A 17,840-nucleotide genomic window follows, 5' to 3' on the forward strand; every position below is an offset into this window, starting at 1 on the left:
TAATACCTAAACATCTCTAACTATAAATACCTAAGCCTTACAAGTTTTTCAGTAGTGGTTGTCTGTTGTGCCTCTCTTGCAAAACAAATTCATATCATTGTTTGAAGATCCAAGAATATATTCAAAACTTGATTCAATCCATTCATTCTTGAGATCCTACAACAATAGTTTGTGAAAACATCAAATCCTCAAATTCAAAACACATGACTTCCCTAATACTTTAAGAAAAACCAAAAACTATCACGAATGCTCTACTATTTAGTGTGTGTCAACTAAACTTTATACTTATTAGGTAATAGTTATTATAAACATGATGCACCTTAGAGCTTCATTATAATGGAGAATAAAATAGAGGAAAGAGTAAGCATCACTTTGCTTGTTTTATTAATTATTCGGTCAAAAACTATAGAGATTTAAGGAAACTACAAGGATTTAAGGAAGCTATTGTACCGTATGTATATAATAGGTTTACATAATGGTTTGCATACATATGATGTAGTGAGATGTGATTGGATCAAAGTTTCTTCAATTAAATAAAAAAAACTTTCTCATTCTCTTTTCGACACCTCATCTGTAAAATGAATCTGTAGAAATCTATAAAACGCCAATTTTTCACAATAAATAATGTGTAGAATATAGAAGAAGCAACAACACTTTGAACCATGTTATAACAGATTTCTTTCTTCTCCCTTTTCATTTGCAGACTGTCAATGTTATATTCATTTAAATCATAAAACTAAAAACCTACATAAAGATTTTGAATGGCCCATTAGAATTAAATGATGGAATTTGGCTGTGAAATTTAGTGTAAAAAGTTGAAATATATGTACAATTCTGAACCTGAAGAGAGACGATAGTAATGGATTTGATTAGATTTGATTCTATGACTCACATCCTAAATAAAATCAATTTTAGAAAAAAAATTCAAATTTTTTTGTAGGGTGACTTGAAGCCACATGACCCCGTATGGGTCTACCCGTTATACTTCACACCAATGGTGCTAAAGAGCATTAGTTTCATTAAAATCGATTGACTATTCATTGATGTCCTTCATAACCACGAATTCTTGAAAATGAACACATATTTCATCCTCCAAAGAATAGTCAACACGAAGCTTTGATACGAAAAGCCTCTAATAAGCAAAGCATATGACCAACTTTTCGCATATCGAAAATAACCACCTCAATATATTTATCATCCAAGTCATAGAAGTTAAAATCTTTATCTTTCGAAGCATTGTTAACAGCATAAGTAGAAAAGTTAAAAATAAGTAAACTAGTAATACAATTAATCGCTTGTCTAGTTTCGCTTTTTCTTCAAAAATCGATTCTTGCAAGGGATGTGGACCTCTTTGCAATTAAATATATGTCGTGCAAAAAAGATAAACTATGGGAATGAATAAAGCAGCCGCCTCATCAAATGTTACTGTTGTTGGAAAATAAAACAGATGGAGGTAATATATATGATATGATATGAAGTATATGATTGCACAAAAAAATGGTAAAAGGCAAATAATTAATTGACAGAGGAACGGAGTATTTTATTTAATTGATGAATATGAAGGAAACAAATACAATAATTGTGCCTACATAATTACTCTATATTTCAATAATACAAAACTTACGAAAAGAGTCTAGTGTTTATAGGGGAGCGTGCCAAACCCTAGAAATACCACAAAGATGAAAACAAGATAAAAAATTACGCGCAATAAAGAAAACAATATTCTTCAAATAAAAGCGCGTATAATAAAGAAAAAAAATTTTCCCCAAAAATCCAAACTAATTTGGGTCAAAAAACCCAACAATCTCCATATTGACACAAATTTTAATGCAATGAACGAAGCTCCGAAATTTCTCAACCTAAAAAAAAAAAATCTAACTGCAACAAAAAGTCGAACTCTTCAACAAGAACCGAACTTTCTCCAACATAAAAATACCCATCTTCTTCCTAGTATCCAACACTAATACATAAACCTAAACACCGGGTTATATCAAAATTTACAAAGGATTAGAAATTACCAAATAGTATCAAAACACACACTGTAACAGAATCAACTCCCAATGTTTTTAATAAATGCCCCTGGCTAGTCTCAATACCTTCAAAAACACTAAAGCATATACAACCGAATCAGCATTCACATACCCATCTCTAATAGGACTATACTTAGCAGTTGAATACGATGGAACCGTGGGTAATGGTGGCAAAGTGGAATTACTCATATCCTCCAAACTTGACTAAGTAGTATTTTTTAATAAGGACCCCGAACAAAATCCCAAAGGTAGAGTACGAAAATGAATCTCCACCATGGTACTAAATTTTGTGCTGACTTTTCTTGACAAGTTCCCCCAACCTTTCAAGATGTATAATTGGGACCTCTTTTGCTCCTATAACACAACATGAACACCCTTCCAAACCCTCAAGACTCTACCTCCTCTAAAGAATGCGTGCCCTTTTGAATAAAGAGTACTCAACAAAATGAGATTCTTCTTCAAGTTGGAATATATCAAACGTGATCAAGTAATTCACATTTTCCATCCACTAGCTTCAATCTTACCTACAAATACCAGCTACTTGACAAAGTTTGTTGTTATGTGTAACAACGATATCTTGCGTCACTATTTCGTATGTTTCAAAAAAATCCCGATTTTCGGACACATATGAAACGCATATGCTGTATCCAAAATCCATTCTTCGTAAGTTTGGATTACATGTCAGAAATCGTCAAAACATCTCATTCACTCAAATAGTTCTCAGCTATGTTGGTTCCGTCTAAAGTATTTGATAGCTTTCCAAGATTTGCAGTCAAATTACCTTTGTTCTACAATTTGTCGCAACCTCTCTTAATGTGTCTTTTCTTCTTATAATAATAACAAATCTGATTACTGAAATTTGACATTGACTTACCCCTTCTTTGATCACTATGAACAACAAGGCCTTCTCCATCTTGGGCCTTAGATCTATCCAGATGCTTCATCTTCTTTTTTGAAAACAAGGTATCGTACGCATCTACAATGAGGAGCGTACCACAACAATACAAGATTGTGTCTCTAAACGAAGTAAATGAAGCGGGCAACGAGCACAAATGGATTAAGGCCAAACTTCTTCATCATATTTTACCCCTAAAATTTTCAAATCAATGACAATTTCCTTGGACACGGCTAGATGATATTCCAGATATCCACCTTCTGTCCCGCGATGAGAATACCTCCTTTGCATTAGACACAATTTGCTTGTCAACTTTTAGTCATGCACAATTGCTCCAACTTCAACCACAATGCAGTTGCCATTTTTTCCTTCAAAACGTCCTGAAAATTATTGTTAGAAAGATAAAATGAATCTGTGAAGTGCCTTTCGATCCTTCCATTCTTTCTCTTCCATCGTTCAAGTTGTAGGCATTTTTGTCAAATCCCAACAACTCATCATCTAAAGCTCATATCTTTACTTGTTACAGCGATAATCTTTTATTGCAATTCAAGAGCGAAATTTCATACTTTATTGCTGCCATCAATAACAAAAACCTCCAAAAATCACAACCAATAGCTCTAATACCACTTATTGGGAAATAAAAGGGATGGAGGTAATATATATGATACAATATGAAGTATATGTTCGCAAACAAACAATAAGATAAAAGGAAAATAATTAATTGGCAGTGAAATGGAGTATTTTATTCAATTGACGAATATGAAGAAAATAAAAACAATAATTGTGCCTAAACAATTATTCTATATTTCAATAATACAAAATTTGTGAAAAGAGTTTAGTATTTATAGAAGAGCATATCAAACCCTAAAAATATCACAAAGATGAAAATAAGATAAAAATAATGTGGAATAAATGAAACAATATTTTTCCAATAAAAGCACGTGCAATAAAGGAAAAAAATATTTTCCCTAATAATCCAACCTAATTTGGGTCAAAAAACCCAATAGATATTTTGTGCAAAGACCATTTTGTCCTATTTCAAAGATCCAGTTGAAAACATATTAGAACTATACACTCACAATGCACTACTGTGTAATGGGCTCTAGTTACACCACATTTCACGTGAGGTTTAGGCGATTTATTGGCAGGGTTAAAAATGTATTTAAGCAAGCTAGGGGAAGGGTACAGCCTTTGAATCGGTCTCATTTTTTGGCCAGAATTTTTAATTCAAATTCTCCGTTTCAAACTATTATCATTGGTAATAAAAACCACATAAATTCTAAATCTAGTTCAAGACCAAATAATCAATACATATTTTAGAAAACATGAATTTTTCAATAATAATTTTAAAACAATAAGAAATTAAGTCTTCAAAATCAACTAAAAGAACAGTAGAAAAAAATGTCTTTAATATTGGTTATTTATTTATTTATTTACATAACAATAAAATTGGGATGTCCAATCAAAAACATTCAGTGCAATCTCAAGTTATTATTTTTGGTTTCTTAATTTCTTAGTGATGACTTTGCGATTCATCTGGCAAAAATGCTCCTACGACTTTAACTCCCCGTTTTTGTAAATAATGGTTCAGCTTAATTATCACAGAATTCAATCTATAGTTACATGGTTCGGAACTCCATAATTTCCCAAAATACAAAAATTGGTTCTAAAATTTGGATGGTTAAGTCTGATTTTGGTGTGGGGAAAAAAGTTCCGTTTTATAATTATTGATGTATAAACGAAAAATAATGTCTAATGGCATACCATATCATTTTACTATTATTAAGACTAATAGTTCTACAATTTTTAAAGTATCATCAAATTCTCCGTGAGATTTTTAAACTCCACAAGGCGGAAGCGTTAGAATTTCCCAAAATGAAGAAAATGATATGTAGTAGTTCTGTATTATTATTATTATTTTTTTTTTAACGAGGTGTCCCAATTTGCGCCAGACTATATCCTCGTCCCTGAACTTCCAGCCCCTCAGCTGCTCGGGGAGGTAAATCGCAGGTTGTGCCCTTGTTGGTTCCCACATGGCTTTTACTCCTTCCCCAAAGTGTAGTAGTTCTGTATTAGTACATATGAAGAGCAGACCAAGACAAAAAGGCTGGCATAGAGGATGACGATCACACTATATTATGCCCTTGTTTGAGCTCCATTTTTTTGGATAGAATGAATTTTTGAACAGTGTATTGATGGAAAATGTATAGTTAAAAAATAAGGAAAAGTTTTAAATTTACATGCAATATTATTTTATTGAAGACTGTGTGATTGAAATGATGTCAAAACACTGTTAAAAAAATGAATTTTTGCAAAAGAATGAGGTTCAAACGAGGGCATCCTTGTCACCGTCCACAGGTTTTTTTTTTTTTTTTAATATGAAGGACAAAAAAAGATTCCAATATTCAAACTTTTCCCATTGTAGTAAACTCTCTCATCAATTTCAAACAGGAAAGTTTATCTCAGATCTATGCCATTTTCGAAAAACACAGTAAAACACATATTTCTGCAGTTCAATTTCTAGGCTTATTATTATGAAGTTGATAAGGTTTGATGCACTTCTTCTTCTGCTTCAGCTCCTCTTTAGCAAGGCAGCATCAGAGTTCAATATAGAGACTCTTCCGGGTTATTCGGGTACTCTTCCTGTCAAACTCGAAACAGGGTGTGTTTCTTTCATTCTTTAACAACTTCCTTTTGACTTTTAATTCCAGAAACTGAATAACTTTTTTATAAATTTGGATGATTAGATATATTGATGTGGGAGAAACTGAAGAAGTGCAACTATTCTACTACTTCGTCGAGTCCGAAAGCAATCCTAAAACGGACCCTATTCTGCTTTGGCTCACGGGTGGACCTGGTTGCTCTGCTCTCTCCGGCCTCTTTTATGAAATCGGTACTCTCTATATATGTGTGTGTGTTATTATTTTCTTTTAGTAAATGCGACTTATACATATTCAGGGAGTTACACCTTTCCTATGAATAAACGAGAGAGATGTGTATTATTATTTTCTTTTAGTAAGGACTTATATATATTCAGGGAATTACACCTTTCCTATGAATAAACGAGAGAGATATGTGTGTGTGCACTATGCAAATGATGAGTAGCAGCCAGCAAAATATGGAAAGCGATTCGCTTTATTCAAATTGATCTTACGAAAGATCTGCAATTGCTCAGTACCGTAAATAAGTAATATAGTGATAAGTGGAATGATTTCACCGAATTTCTGACTCAAAATTTTTGCAATAATTTTACAAATGATGAGAAAACCGGTTCCTATATCCGGTGTGAGTTCGCTAATTTAATGGATTTTAATGGTGATATATGGTTGACACAGCCCCGGCCCCAGCTTCTGTCCCTGTTCCTCAAGCTAAGTTTCAATTTGTTTTGTTTAGAATGAATTTCCATTCCAAGAATATATTTCCAAGCAGCTGGTCGTAGAATTCGACAAGGTAAACTTTACGGCTTAAAAATCCACTGAAAAACCCATTGCCCCTTACCCAGTCTCTTTACAAAAAAAAAAAAAATATCCATGCTAAAAATTGTTAAATATAATCAGCAAGATTCACTGGATTGAAAGAATATTATATTTTGACAACCCATTAAACTATATTTGAAATATAACTTTTACGATTTTCATGCCAATTTTGCATGCTTTTGTGTAGGTCCATTAGCTTTCAATGTTGCAGATTTTGATGGAAACTTACCATCTATTCACCAAAATCCATATTCATGGACCAAGGTCAAAAACATATTTCATTCCATGATCAAAGTCATATACGTATCTCATCTATAGCTCTCTAAGTTTAGCACTGCAATAATTTAGCCTTATGATTTGCAGGTTGCCAATATTATATTTATTGATTGGCCCGTTGGCACTGGATTTTCCTATGCAAACACATCGAAAGGTTACTCTTCTTCAGATACCAAATCAGCAAAAGACAACTATACGTTTCTTAGAAAGGTACATTGATATTGTTAATCATAAGTCATAGTTGTAAGTAGCTATTGAAGAGAATAGAATTTTAAGTTGTTAGGCTTCTCCGTTTCACCTATTAAGAAGTCGCTTATAGACAACTCACTCTTAAAAGTAATGTGTGAGGTTAGAATTTTCGATGTATTTGTAAACTTCGATGTATTTGTAAACCCATAAGCTAGGCCTTTCACTAGTGATGTAGGATTTAAAATAGTCGCTATACCATCCACATGTGTTTCCAGGTTAGTGATATAACAAAATATTGAAAATGCAGTGGTTGTTGAATCACCCTATGTTTATGAAAAATCGTTTATATGTTGCGGGGGACTCTTATGGTGGCAAACTGGTTCCCATGGTTGCCTTGGAAATATCAAAAGGTATGTCTGTAAATAAGAAATATAAAACTTGGTTTTCTTTTTTTTTTTCTTTTTTTTTTCTTTTTGTGTGTGTGTGTCAATAAACTATGCTTGATTAAGTTGTAAGTGCTGCTGGTAATGCAGGCAATGAAGCAGGCTTACAGCCATGAATATCTTTCCAAGTACTAATTTACTATTTATATGATAACTCCATTTTTATTTTCAAATTTTGCAATATCACATTAATGAGAGAGTGCTTTCGGAATTGAAATAGGGATACATTATTGGGAATGGATTAACGGATCCAAACATTGATTACAATGAACGAATTCCATATGCTCACCGAATGGCACTTATATCGGATGAATATTTTGAGGTAGTAATATTCTTGAATCAATTATTTTGATGATAAAATTAATCACACCTAAAACTTGTTATTGAATCTATTTCCCTTATTCATGTAACTTGATACAATTTTAGTCGGCAAAAATTAGCTGTGATGGGAAATATTACAATCCTGATCCAAAAAATTTGCAATGTCTTTATGCTCTCAGACCGATCCAAGAGGTAGCACTTGCATCTTGTTATATTTTATATTTTCTTTGAAATTTAGTATAGCATAAACACTCATGAAATGATCAAATATTGCAGAGTATTAAAAATGTAAATCGAGGACACATTCTGGAACCAAAATGTAAACATATAGCACCAAAACCAAATGAATTGGGATGGGATCAAACACTTGCTGAAGATGATTCCACTGACCACCTCCTCCTCCCATCCAAAATAAATGGATTGTGGTGCCGCGTAATTTCGACCTCTATTTATATATCTCATAGCATGTTCTCCTAGAGTTAACAGGGTTTCTCAAGGTGTGGTTTCTTTTTTGCAGTTTCAAACTTACGTGACATCATATATTTGGGCAAATGATCCAACCGTCCAAGAAGCTCTTCATATTAAAAAGGTACTTCTAAATCAAAATTGTTAAAAACCCACTATACTTTATAATGGCTAATCTTTGATTTGATTGCCAGGGAACAATAACAGATTGGACAAGATGCAATAACAGCTTATCCTATGCACATAATATAGAAAGTGTTGTTCAATATCATAAAATCCTCAGCAGGAAAGGATATGAAGCTTTGGTGTACAAGTAAGTCATATTCATTTATTTCTTAAACAAAGTGACTTATTTTGTTCTAAGCTTATTCTAGTCCATCAACTAAGATATAGTTGTTTCAAAAGTCAAGGTAAAAGTATTAAACAAAAAACCTAACTCTACAAATTTGTAAATTTGATTTAATCTTTTTCAATTGTTCATGTTATCTTTCCAGTGGTGATCATGACATGCTCATAACTTATATGGGTACTTTAAAATGGATTCATAGTCTCAATCTAACCATAGATGACGAGTGGAGACCTTGGAATGTTAACGGCCAATTTGCAGGGTTGGTTTCCAATTCTTTATCTCATCCATTCACACAGATATATGTTGCATCTTATTGAATAAATCTCAAAATCTCATTTACATATTATTTTGTAGATACACAAGAAAATACAAGAAGAATGACTTCTATCTCACATTTGTAACGGTGAAGTTAAGAAAATTTCACTATGCTCTTTCTCACGGTGATTGAAAGAAAAAAGAAGTAAACATGTGTAATCTATTGCAGGGTGCAGGTCATACGGCTCCGGAATATAACCCTGAACAATGTCTTGCAATGCTCAATCGATGGCTCTCTTTATATCCTTTATAGATTCGGATTGATGGCTAAGTTTTTAGGGTTCATCCATTACACCTTTTTAGCACTGTGAAATCATGAGAAAAAAAGTGAAAAAAAAAATTTATAATGAAAGCAAACTTCAAAATAAAGTAATAGCAATGCCATGTAATGTAATGTTACGATGCACGTACGTCATCAAATCAAAGATGCCTTGGCTTGGATTATCTGGTCCTGTGGTATCGTTTTCCATGGTGGTGGACTCCACCAAATGTTATTGGGTTGAAGCCTCGAAGTCGTTCAGCCTCCTTAGCATTGATCACACACTTAGATGAAGTAACCTTGTAACGTGAACAGTCATAGCAGTACGAGTATTGCATGTGCTTACGTAAACTCTCAAATTTCATTTGCTTTTCACGAATGCATTTTTAGCAGTATTTTAAAAAGCGTAAAGCGTGACTCGGTGTGAAAGCCAATTTTCAAGCTTTACGAATCTAGCCAAGGCTTAGGAGTAAAAAAATGTTTTTTATTTATTTTTAATATTATTTAAAATTTTATTAAAAATTATTTAATAATTAAAATAATATATACCAAACATTTAAAATTATAACATACTATATTTATTTAATAATTCCTACAGTTAGTAAATTATACAATTTTTAATTTTTCAAAGTGCAAAAATTAGATTTTTTTTTCATAGTTTCAACTTTCAACAGATAAGTCTTACTTGAAATTTTCTAACAGATTTTTATTTTTGACTCTTGTTCAAATAAAGTTTTTTAAAAACTTGAAACAAATCTCAAATGAAAGGCTTTTAAAAAAAAATAAAATAATTAATAAAGCGCCACTAGGCACTCATTGTCAAGGTGTAGCATTTCGCTCGGGGCCGTGCCTAAGCATTGCTTGGCGAGCTTTTTAGAATGCTATTGTTTAGTATAGTAATTTGTCCCTTTATTTTTCTTTTAACCCTTTTTGAAGAGAATAACGAGATGGAAAGAAATTGATTCAAAAAGTAGATAATATTGTTTTATTAATCAAAAAATTCGATTTTCCCTTAGTTAAAGATATAGCCTTTTAGAAGTATACGAAATTAAGAAAATGGAGCAGAAAATTGTTAAAATTATTTGAATAGCTCGCCAACAAATTGAACGTGAAAGGTAGAACATTTTGTTGCGATAGTAATGTTCTTATTTGGTAAGGATACCATTACATTTGGAGTTACGCGTTGAGTTTTACTCAACCCCATAAACTTGTTTCATTAAGCACCATCAACTTAATCATCATTTTTCTATCCAGTAGATTTGACAAACTTCATATGGTGACGAAGAAAATGAGTGGAGAATTCATGAAATGGGCAATATGTTAATGGTATTGCATTTTCCCAACCTCATCCCTAATGAATAATAAGCATTTGACTATACTCCATACATTAGCAGTTAAAAGAGATACATGTTGAACATTTTCATAGATCTTAGCATTTATTTTCCTTGGTAATCTTGTTTTTCATTTCTTTTAGGGAAAATTGTAGCCGAGGTACCAATACTTTTGTTTATTAGCAGACTTTGCCCAAACCTTTAGTTTGTGCCACCGGAGATACCAAACCTTTAAAAAATGAGCATGACAGTCCAAAATGACGGTTTCCGTCTGTTTGACCGCCAAAATCGTCAATTGACCCCTCTAATGATATTTTCAAGAATTTTCTCCAAATAAGAGAAGGGCAACATAGACATTACACACATTTCCCTCCTCTACATCAAACACGTCAGTTACAACTTCATTCTACTCACCATCCACTATGGACCCTACGAAAACCCACAAAGAAGACGAAATGTACGTCGAAGAAGACGAACATCCAGTGGACATTGCAGCCCACATTCGAGGCTCTCTTCCCCAATCCGTGTATGGTAAGTGTGTTCCCCTTTTTTCGATTTACAGTGTGAAATTGTATGATTATGAAGTTCCCCTGTTCGATTGTCTTCACGTACTGGGAAATTTAAAAATTTTAAGTGATTTGGTGTGTTAGAACGTAATGCTTGTGTACTATCTTTTCTGCACATGTTCGTTGCTTGAACTGAAAAGGGCTAGGGCTTAACATCATATTTTTCGGTGTTTTTTTAGGGGAAAATTCAAAGTACTTCAGCATACGGCTTCATCATGGTGGAATTTTATTTCAGAAGATGAGAAATTTTGTGTATGAGCATGGGTAAATAAGTTATATAGACTATATCGACCCTGATTTCTTCAATAGATTTCTTTTGGACAATGTCGTGAAGATGTTAGAATATTCTGATAGAATTAGATATCTGTACAAGATGGAGAAGAAAAGAATGAGTGAAACTTCATTTTGGTTGGTTAAAGACTCAGATTTCATGAATTTAGTGAAGTGGCTTGGTGATACTAGAACTGCTGAACTATATTGCTTGCCTGTAGTTGAGGTTTTGGAGTTGCCTTGGGATGATACAGAACAAAAGGATGTTCGAGTGTTTGATTGTGAGATTGGTGAGGAGTTGTGAAGGTTCAAAAGTCTGGTGAAGCATTGAATGAGCAGCAACCATGCTATGCTATTGAGATTTATGACGAATCACTAGACGGTGATGACGTGTATGTGGTTGATGAAGTGGATGACATGGAAGTAGATGAAGAGGAAGTTTTCCTTACAGGAGATTACGTCGAAGCGTCATAGAGGTTACAGTGCATGGAACAGAGCATGAGTATACAGAGGTTGATTTTATAGGGGCTGAAGTAGACTCACATGAACCAGAAGTGCATGCTGCTGAACCAGAGAAACCACATGATGTTGAACCACAGTTGAGGTCTGAACATGAGTTGCATGACGCTGAAGCAGTGGTACAAGTTGCTGAAACTGATGTGCATGCTTCTGAACCATAGTAGCAGGCTCAACAGGAGCTGCATGGTACTGAACAAGAGGCGCAGGCTGCTGAACATGATGCCGAAGCAAAGGTGTAGGCTGCTGAAATTGATGTGCATGCTTTTGAACCACACCAGTAGGCTCAGCATGAGGTGCAGGCTGCTGAAACTGATGTGGAGCTTGATGAACCACATGTTGACGTACCGATTGTTGAAACTGGTGTGGAACATGATGATCTTGAGCAGGATGATGAATATGAGGAGGGTATAGGAGAGGAATTCAATGACTCGGAGTACGAGCAGGAAGAAAATATTGTTGTGGATGATAATGATGAAAAGACATATTTTAGGTTGAGTGAAGGTTTTGACATTGGTGTAAGTGGAGAGCAGAAAAGTGTAAGGGATGAACAGGAAGGTGAGGCAGCTGCTGGGGAAGAATATGGAATAGACTACAAAGACTCCAATGAGCTTAGAAGCTTACCCGGTGATACGGAGGCTGAGGGTCATCTGCCAAAAGGAAGAATGTGCGCTGGTTTAGCCCTGCAACTGATATGGATGATCCACAGTTCAAGCTAGGTAATGCATTTGTTTTGTTTAATTCATTTGGATGATAATGCATTCTGGTTTAATTCATTTCTACTAGGGATGAAATTCGACAACATCAAGATTCTAAAGAATTCAGTAGTTCAATACTCAGTCAAAAATTTCAGGCAACTGAGATACGTGAAAAATATGAGGACACAGTTGAGAGTTTGATGTCAAGATAATTGCCCTTGGGTTCTGTATGCGTACCAACAACCCGACAAGAGTCTTAGAATTAACACATTGGTAGATGAGCACACATGTACCATCGTGTGGCAAAATAAAAGGGTTAATTTAGGTTTTTTGGCAAAGAAATACGTGAGAAAATTTAGGTCTAATCCCAACATTCCAATGAGTAGTTTTATGGAGACTGTGAAAGAGGACTGCATGTATGAGATTTCAAAGCATCAGTTCTACAGGACAAGATCAAAATGTGCAGAAGTTATTAATGGGATTGTAGCTGAGCAGTACAAAATTTTATGGGATTACGGCGAGGAATTGAAGAGAGCAAATCCAGGCAGTACAGTACAAATTGAAGGTTCAGGACATACTTTTAAGAGATTGTACATCTGTATAAGGGCTTGTAAGGAAGGGTTTAAGGCCACGTAGAGGCTAGTTGTTGAGTTGGATGGATGCTTCGTAAAATCTGTAGAAGGTGGACAGTTGTTGGCAGCTGTTGGCATCGATGGTAAGAACTGTATGTTCTCGTTAGCATGGGCACTTGTGGATACAGAGAACAAAATAAACTGGCAATGGTTCATAGAATTGTTGGTTCATGACATAGGGATGCACAACCGTCGAGCTTGGACATTCATTTCCGACAAACAAAAGGGTTTGATGGATTCCATAAGTCAATACTGTGAAGGAGCGGAGTATAGGTGTTGTGCTAGACATATTTGTAGTAATTACAAAGGGCTGGCACTTAAGAACCATTTTGGATTGCAGCAAGGGCAACAATAGTGTCAGAGTGGAAGAGTGCAATGAATGAGTTAAAAGACATAAGTGAAGAGGCTTACAACTGGTTCTTTGAAAAACCTCCTTCCCAGTGGACCAGATCCCATTTTGAAGAGCATTCGAGATGTGATATTCTTCTTAATAATTTGTGTGAGGCATTCAATTCTTCCATTTTTGTTGCCAGAGATAGGCCCATCATCTCGATGCTAGAGAAAATTCGGCATCAGCAAATGATAAGGATGAATGCAAAAATGGGAAGCAGCACAGAGGTGGGATCATGCATTCGGGCCAAGAATTGTGAAAATTATTGAGAATGCTAAGTCTGAGGTAAGGTACTTGAAGGCAGACTATGCAGGCAACCATAAGTTTGAGATAAGCAGCAAAGACGATTTGAGGTAGAGCGTTGACTTGACAAAACATGCATGTGCATGCAGAAAATGACAGCTCACTGGAATACCATGTCCCCATGCAATATCAATCATGCTTTCAAGGGATATTGGCATATATGAGGAGATCGACCCATGGTATAGCAAGGAAACATACCTCAAATGTTACTCCCCAGTAATCTACTCGATGTCAGGACCTGAACTGTGGCCAGAATTGGGAAAGCATCCTCTCAATCAACCTCAGAAGAGAAAATAGGCTAGCAGACCCAAAAAAATGAGGAAGAGATCGTAGGCAGATCCATCTACAGGCGTTAAGATGGGAAGGACTGGCATGAAGATACCGTATAAATGTTGTGGAGGGTCTGGACATAACAAAAGAAGTTGTGAGAGAGCACTGCCTGGTGAAGATAGTTCATAGCAACAGTCTCAACCAAACACATAAATAGAGTCCCAAGAAGATACACATACTAGATCAGCGAAGGGGAAGAGAAAAGCACATTCAACGGAAACCTCCAAGTCACAGACAAAGAAGTCCAACAATAGAGGATCGCAATCTTGAACATCATGTGCTCTCTCTTGTATAGTTACTTTTTTGGGAAAATGCTGTGATTTTTTGCAAACTGAACTGAAAATATGTGCTTCAAATGCTGTTATTTTGTAGATGTAACTAGAATTTTTGATGAAATTGTTGAATGTGATGATAATATTGATGTCGAATATCTTGCATTATGTTTCTGCTGTTTGTCGTTGGTTTCTGAAATTGTATTCGTAAGACTTGATGTGCAGGCGATTAGGAAATATATGAAAATATTTGATACTTCCTCTGAAAGTATTATCAAACATTTGGTACCTTTACTGCAATATTTTTAAAGGTTTAGTATTCTGTCTGAAATCATTAGAAAATATTTGGTACTGATTCTGTGAATAGTTATAAGGTTTGATACCTATGCTGCACCTTCTTCAGATAAGTTTGAAGTGTAACAAGCTCTTTTAATTTCGCATTTTACATAGAGGCCAGGAAAAGATTGTTAAATTTCAAGTCAAAATGTACAACACAATTTTTCCTTTTTACATATGCATTTCACAACATCAAGCACATGGCTCTATGTCGAAACCCTAAACTCAAATTTCTGGAACTAAAAACTAAAATCCTACAATCTGACATACCTAGGAACAAAGCCATTTTGCAAACACTCCACACACAAAGCCGAAGAGCCAGATCTTCCACACATTTGGTCTTGTTGCTTGAAGTGTGTTAATTTTAGCTTCCATTTCTCTCCTACCTCATAATAGACCAGGAATCAATTCCTTCGATCTCTCACACATCGAAGGGTCACATCACATAAAGAAGGTGCATCCACCTACATCTTGGCTTCGAGGACAAGTGAGAAATCTTCTTCCCGAGTTCAAGTTCGTCCACGAGGTCTTCATCTGCACCGGGGAACCACATCTGCATACATTCCCCTCCATGTGCGTGCTGATTTTTTTTTACTACCTGTGAGAGAGAAGGGAGGAGGTAATATAATGATAAAGAATTGAAGGGAAATAAACAGTGAAGTATATAATAGGAGGGAAATGTGTGTAATGCCCATGTTGCCCTTCACTTATTTGGGGAAATTCTTGAAAATATCATTAGAGGGGTCAACTGACGGTTTTGGCGATCAAACAGACGGAAACCGTCATTTTGGACTGGCCCTGCTCATTTTTTAAAGGTTTGATATCTCCGGTGGTACAAACTAAAGGTTTGGGCAAAGTCTGCTAATAAACGAAAAGTTTGGTACCTCGGCTGCAATTTTCCCTTTCTTTTATTTTAATTATGTGAACATTATGTCCTTTAACAATCTAGGACTTACAACCATAGTGCAACTGTTATCGTAACCAATCTGTAGAACCTGCCATTTCACTAGGTAGAAGTCTTCTGATTATATATATAAAATCCCTCCCAGCATTTTTTCATACCCCCCAACTATATCTAATACAGTGAATTGCCCTTATTAATATATAATGTATGTTTTCAGTTATAGTTCTATTTGACTTAAATTGCTACATTACAAAATTCTGCTTTATTTAACAAAGACACCAAATTATTGTTTGTGTTATATGTACATAATAGATTCACAAAATAGTTTGCATACTCATGATGTGCTGAGATGTGATTATATCAAAATTTCTTCAACCAAATAAAATTTAAAAAAAAATCCAATCTCTTTTCACCTCCTCATTTGTACATAAAGCATTATGTATCTGCTTGCGTACAAGTAACATTATTTTTTAAGGAAGGGGAAATGAATATGTAGAATGCCCCTTTTTTTTCTTCTTTTGTAACAAATAATCTTTTGTAACAAATAATGTGGAGAATATAGAAGCAACAAAAAACACTTTGAACTTGTTATGACCGATTTCTTTATTTTCCCATTCATTTACAGGTTGCCAATATTATATTCATTTAAATAAAGTTCATTTAAATCAGAAAAATAAGAACTTACATAAAGATTTCAAATGACCCATTAAAATCAAATGATGGAATTTGGGAGCGAAATTGGAGGAGAGACGAGAGTAATGGATTTGATTCGATTTGATTTTGAGGCTCACCCACAAAGAATAAAATAATTCAATTTCGGGGGAAAAAAATCAAAATTTTTTGTGGTGCCACTTGACTACACATGACCCATGTGGGTTCGCCTATGATGCTGGACATCAATGATGCTGAATGACAATGCTTTCATTAGAGCATCTGTAAAACCGTTGACTACACATTATGTCCTTCATAACCACAAATTCTTGAAAATAAACGCATATTTCATCCTCCAAAGAATGGTCAATGCGAAGATCTGATAAGCAACGCATATGACCAACTTTTCTCATATTGAAAAGAACAACCTCGAAATATTTATCATCTGAGTCGTATAACTTAAAATCGTAGTCGATCGAAGCATTAATAACAACATACGTAGCAAAGTTAAATAAGTAAACTAGTAATACAATTAAGAGGTTGTCTTGTTCTGCTTTTTCTTTAAAAATCGATTCTTGCAAGAAATATGGGGGACCCCGTTGCAATTAAGCAGATGTTGTACAAAAATATTAACTATGACAAAGAATAAAGCAGCCACCCCCACCAAATGTTGCTTGTTTTGTGCATAGACCATTTCGCCCTTGTTCAAAGATCAAGTATAAAAAAATATTTGTACCATACACTCACAATGCGTCACTGTGTAATGGGATCAAGACTCGAGTTACACCAAATTTCATGTGAGGTTTAGGTGATTTATTGGCATGGGTAAAAATATCTTTAAGTAAGCCAGGGAAGGGTACAGCCTTTGCATGGTCTCTTTTTTTGGCCTGAATTTCTTATTCAAAATCCCTGTTTCAAACTATTGTCATTGTTAATAAAAACAAGATAAATTCTAAATCTAGTTCAAAACCAAATAATCAATACATACTTTAGAAAATATGTATTTTTAAATTAATAGTAGTTTTCAAACAAAAAGAAAATTAACTCCACAAAATCAAGTAAAAGAACAATAAAAAATATGTCTTTAGAATCGGTTTTTTATTTACATGACAATAAAAGTTGGGACGTTCCTTCTTAAACATCATGTGTAATCTCAAGTTATTGTTGTTGGTTTCTTAATTTCATAGTGCTGACTTTACGATTCATCTAGAAACAATGCACCCACAACTCTAACTCCCCGTTTTGCAAATAATGGTCCGACTTAATTATCACATAATTCAATCTATTGTTACATGGCTCGGAACTCCTTAATTTCCCAAAATATGAAATTGGTTCTAAAATTTAGGTGGTTAAGTATGATTTTGTGCGAGGCCAGACAGAAGAGTTAGAATTTCCATAAATGAGAAAATGATATGTAGTTGTTCTATATTAGTAATTCAATACATATGAAAAGCATATCAAAGGAAGCAATTAAACCCTAATTCAAGGTCTTTAAAATTCATGATTTTCACATATAAAGATTAATTGATCAAGAAACATACCTTGATCCACGACAATAATTAAGTAATTTAAATCTGCAAAAGAGAAACCAGTAGAAATAAAGAAAACATTATCTTTCTTCA

General features: G+C 34.4%; 1 pseudogene; it reads left to right on the forward strand.

Annotated features, from left to right (window-relative positions):
- Positions 1-5,366: 5,366 nt before the first annotated feature.
- LOC111368865 lies at positions 5,367-9,202 on the forward strand (annotated as a pseudogene).
- The last annotated feature ends 8,638 nt before the right edge of the window (positions 9,203-17,840 follow it).

Source organism: Olea europaea, chromosome 19 (genome assembly GCF_002742605.1).
Source record: "Olea europaea var. sylvestris chromosome 19, O_europaea_v1, whole genome shotgun sequence".
Lineage (NCBI taxonomy): Eukaryota > Viridiplantae > Streptophyta > Magnoliopsida > Lamiales > Oleaceae > Olea > Olea europaea.